Source organism: Leucoraja erinacea, chromosome 10, assembly GCF_028641065.1.
Source record: "Leucoraja erinacea ecotype New England chromosome 10, Leri_hhj_1, whole genome shotgun sequence".
Classification (NCBI taxonomy): Eukaryota; Metazoa; Chordata; class Chondrichthyes; order Rajiformes; family Rajidae; genus Leucoraja; species Leucoraja erinaceus.
In genome coordinates, this window is record NC_073386.1 from 61185509 (window position 1) to 61190351 (window position 4843).

The following is a 4843-nucleotide window of genomic DNA, read 5'->3' on the forward strand; positions in this document are numbered from 1 at the left end:
GGCCGATGCAAGACCAATATGAGCAAATGGACCTATGCAGATGCGGCAGACACAGAATGGGAATGTGGAACATCTGTACAATGCATGCCGCACCTACTAAGAAACCAACTTCTTGGTGAACAATGCTGCCTGGAAGATCTAGTGTTGGCAAATGGGAAGGCTGTCCACAGTGCTGTGCAAGAGCCTGACCCAACATTTGAAACAAAAGAAGACTGTGTCTCTGTGTCTAAGTGTCTCTGTGTCGCTGTGACTCTGTGTCTCTATGTCTGTGTCTCTAAGTCTCTGTGACTGTGTCTTTGTGCCTGTGTATCTCTGTGACTCTCTCTCTGTGTCTCTGTGTCTCTGTGACTGTGTCTCTGTGACACTGTAACACTGTGACTCTGTGACTCTGTGACTCTGTGACTGTGTGTCTCTGTGACTGTGTCTTTGTGTGTGTCTGTGACTGTGTCTCTGTGACTCTCTCTCTGTGTCTCTGTGACTATGTCTCTGTGACTGTGTCGCTGTGACTCTGTCTCTGTGTCTCTATGTCTGTGTCTCTGTCTTTGTGACTGTGTCTTTGTGCCTGTGTGTCTCTGTGACACTGTGTCTGTGTGACTCTGTGTCTCTGTGACTCGCTCTCTCTGTCTCTGTGACTATGACTCTGTGTCTCTGTGACATTGTGTCTCTGTGACTCTGTGTCTCTGTGACTCTGTCTCTGTGACACTGTAACTCTGTGTCTCTGTGACTGTGTCTCTGTGACACTGTGTCTGTGTGACTTTGTGTCTCTGTGACTCTCTCTCTGTGTCTGTGTCTCTGTGACTGTGTGTCTCTGTGACTCCGTGTCTCTGTGGCACTGTGTGTCTCTGTGTCTCTGTGTCTGTGTCTCTGTGCCTTTGTGACTGTGTCTTTGTGTCTCTGTGACTGTGTCTCTGTGTCTCTGTGACTCTCTCTCTGTGTCTCTGTGACTGTGTCTCTGTGACTGTGTGTCTGTGTGACTCTGTGTCTGTGTGACTCTGTGACTCTGTCTCTGTGTCTCTGTGACTATGTCTCTGTGACACTGTGTGTCTCTCTATGTCTGTGTCTTTGTGCCTGTGTGTCTCTGTGACTGTGTCTCTGTGGCACTGTGTCTCTGTGACTCTGTGTCTCTGTGACTCTGTGTCTCTGTGACTGTGACTGTATCTGTGTGTGACTCTGTCTCTGTGACTACTCTGACTCTGTGACTCTGTGACTCTGTGTCTCTGTGACACTGTGTCTGTGTGACTCTGTGTCTCTGTGACACTGTGTCTCTATGTCTGTGTCTTTGTGACTGTGTCTTTGTGCCTGTGTGTCTCTGTGACTGTGTCTCTGTGACTGTGACTGTGTCTCTGTGACTCTGTGACTCTGTGACACTGTAACTCTGTGACTGTGTATCTGTGACACTGTCTGTGTGACTGTGTCTCTGTGACTCTCTCTCTGTGTCTCTGTGACACTGTGTCTCTGTGTCTCTGTGACACTGTGTCTGTGTGACTCTGACTCTGTGACACTGTAATTCTGTGTCTCTGTGACACTGTGTGTGTGTCTCTGACTGTGTCTCTGTGTCTCTGTGACTGTGTCTCTGTGTCTCTGTGACTCTGTGACTGTGTAACTGTGTCTCTGAGTCTGTGTGTCTCTGTGTCTGTGACTGTGTGTCTGTGTCTCTGTGACTGTGTCTCTGTGACTCTGTGTGTCTCTGTGACTGTGTCTCTGTATCTGTGTCTCTGTGACTGTGTCTCTGTGTCTGTGTCTCTGTGTCTCTCTGTGTCTCTGTGTCTCTCTGTGTGTCTCTGTGTGTCTCTGTGTCTCTGTGACTCTGTGTCTCTGTAACTGTGTGTCTCTGTAACTGTGTGTCTCTGTGTCTCTGTGAGTCTGTGTCTCTGTAACTGTGTGTCTCTGGGTCTCTGTGTCTCTGTCTCTGTGTGACTGTGTGTCTCTGGGTCTCTGTGACTGTGTCTCTGGGTCTCTGTGACTCTGTGTCTCTGTGACTGTGTCTCTGTGACTGTGACTGTGTCTCTGTGACTCTGTGTGTCTCTGTGACTGTGGTGACTGTGACTGTGACTGTGACTGTGTCTCAGTGACTCTGTGGCCATGATGGACTGGGCAGTGGTCACCACATTTTGCATCTGTGGGCATCTTGCTATCTCTGTGCATTGAGCTTATCGCCCTGTTATACGGCTGCAAAGCATGGTCGTCATGATGTCGTAGGAGGTCGTAGGTAGGTCGTGATGCTAGTCATAGGTACTCGTGGCATCAAGTAAGTCGGGTCGTTTTTTCAACATGATGAAAAATGTCCACAAGTAAAAAAGGTGGTGAATTAGGTCATGAAAGTGGGACAGGCCCTTAAGCTGCACAAGCGAAGTATGAGGTGCTGTTCCTCCAATTTACGCTGGGCCTCCCTCTGACATAAACACTTGCATTTAAAAGATTAGGACATGATTAAACCGACTAGACTTCTGTTGTACTGGAATTAATTATTCACACATAGACAGCAATCTATGTTTGCAGTCTGAAGAAGCATCTCGACCTGAATCGTCACCTGTTCCTTTTCTCCATGGATGCTGAGTTACTCCTGTTGAGTTACTCCAGCTTTTTGTGTCTATCGTTGGTTTAAACCAGCATCTGCAGTTCCTTCCCACACATTGTTATGTTAACCCACTTTTCTTTCAAAAGATTTTGATCTTAACCGTGGTGTCACCTCTGATTGAATACACTTTGTCTTCACCAGCTCTATCCAGCTCGATGTTTTACAAGTAGTGTGTGGGGTTCTGGCCCCATTTTATTGGGTGCTGTTCTGCTGAAGGACATGGAAGCTTTGGAGAGGGTGCGGAAGAAGGTCATAAGGCCAAAAGTGATAGGGATAGAATCCGGCCATTCGGCCCATCACATCTACTTCGCCATTCAATCATGGCTGATCTATCTCTCCCTCGTAACCCCATTCTCCTGCCTTCTCCCCATAACCCCTGACACCCATACTAATCAAGAATCTATCTTTGTCTTAAGAATATCCACCGACTTGGCCTCCACAGACTTCTGCGCCAAATAATTCCACAGATTCATCACCCTTTGACTAAAGAAATTCCTCCTCATCTCCTTTCTAAAGGAACATCCTTTAATTCTGAGGCTGTGACCTCTAGTCCTAGACTCTCCCACTGGTGGGAACCTCAACGGACAATAGACGATAGGTGCAGGAGTAGGCCATTCGACCCTTCAAGCCAGCACCACCAATCAGTACCCTGTTCCTCTCCACATACACTCCACATTCACTCTATCCAAGCCTTTCACTATTCTGTAAGTTTTTTGTTCTAAACTCCAGCAAGTACAGGCCCAGTGCTGGTAAATGCTCATCATAGGTTAACCTACTCATTCCTGGGATCATTCTTGTAAACCTCCTTCTGGACCCTCTCCAGAGCCAGCACACCCTTCCCACAGATATGGGCCCTAAAGTGGGTTGTTTTGCCTTGCATTTCATCAGACACTGAGGGGAGACAATGGAAGTATGTAAATTATGAGAGATATAGGTAGGGTTAGCAAATCAGAACCTTTGTCCCAGTGTAGAAATGTCAAAGATTAGAGAGCATAACCTTAAGGTCTTCTTCTCCTTATGGGGGGGCGCCGTTGAGCATGGCTGGCCTGCTTGCAGCTGTTCGTCCATTCACCCTTTTAAAAAAATGTTTAATGTGTTCAAAGTTTTGGCTTGGAGGTCTTCTAGTCTTTTTATGTGGGGGGTGGGGGAGTGGGGGGAAGGGGGAACTGTTTTTCTCAATCCCAACCTGGTCGGAGATACGACTTTCCTCTGAGCCGCATCTTCGCCCTCTCCTCGCGGCCTACCAACTGGACTGGAGCGGCGTTTCCTGCCGGGTCTGGCCAGAACTTCAGCTTCGGCGGCAGCGCAGCGCTGAAGCACCAATGCGGAGCGGGCGATGCCTTACCCGGGTTGCCATGTGGTAAGCTCCGGAGTGCCGAGACCGCCGACTCCAACATCGCGGAACTGTGGTCGCGGAGTGCCCAGCTGCGGGCGGCGCTGAGTTTAAACACCGCGGAGCCTGGGATCTCTCGCTGAGATCGCCAGTGTTGGAGCTCCGACCAGCGCGGCCTGTGGACGTCGGGAGCCGTGGTCTCTGGCAGCAAGCGGCCGTTCCAGACGCTCAAGGCCGCTCAGAGTGTTCCTCCGACGCCGGAGCTACATCATCCAGCGAGAGGGCCTGAAACATCTGGCCACCGTCACGGCGACTGCGGAGGCCTCAAATAGGCCCCTGACCATGGGTGAACAAGAGGAAGAGGTCCGGACTCTGCTGCCTTCCCTCACAGTGGGAACCATTATGGGGGGATGTTTTTATGTTTAATGTCAAATTCTTTAATGTTGTGTTTTAGTTTTATTGGTGTGCTGCAATGGCAACTCAGATTTCACTACACCAATTGGTGTATGTGACAATAAATGTACTTTGTTCTTTGTATGGCGTGCACAGCCCAAAGTTGTCGGACAACTTGTTTATTTGATCTTATTTGATTGTGCACGCCGGGTTGATTGTAATCATCAAAACAGGACGGACCATGTATTCATCAAAACAGGAAGGTTGCAATCTCCCACCCCAACCTTAAGGTGAGAAGGACAAAGTTTAAAGGCAATGTACACACAGAAAAGCTGGAGTAACTCAGCGGGCCAGGCAGCATATCTGGAGAAAAGGAACAGGTGACATTTTGGGTCGAGACCCTTCTTCAGACTGGTGTTGGGCAGATTCTTTTTACACAGAGAGGGTGGCGAGTGCCTGGAATGCACTGCGAGGGGTGGTGGTGGAGGCAGATATGACAGTGGTGTTCACAAGGCTTTTAGACAGGCACAACGATATGT

General features: G+C 48.9%; 1 long non-coding RNA gene across 1 annotated transcript in view; it reads right to left on the reverse strand.

The window, feature by feature from the left end:
* LOC129701292 (uncharacterized) overlaps positions 1–359 on the reverse strand; it is an 11967-nt gene extending 11608 nt beyond the window's left edge. The window contains exon 1 of the long non-coding RNA XR_008724178.1: positions 1–359. This exon is cut by the window's left edge and continues 1377 nt beyond it. This is a non-coding gene — a long non-coding RNA (uncharacterized LOC129701292).
* Positions 360–4843: the final 4484 nt, after the last annotated feature.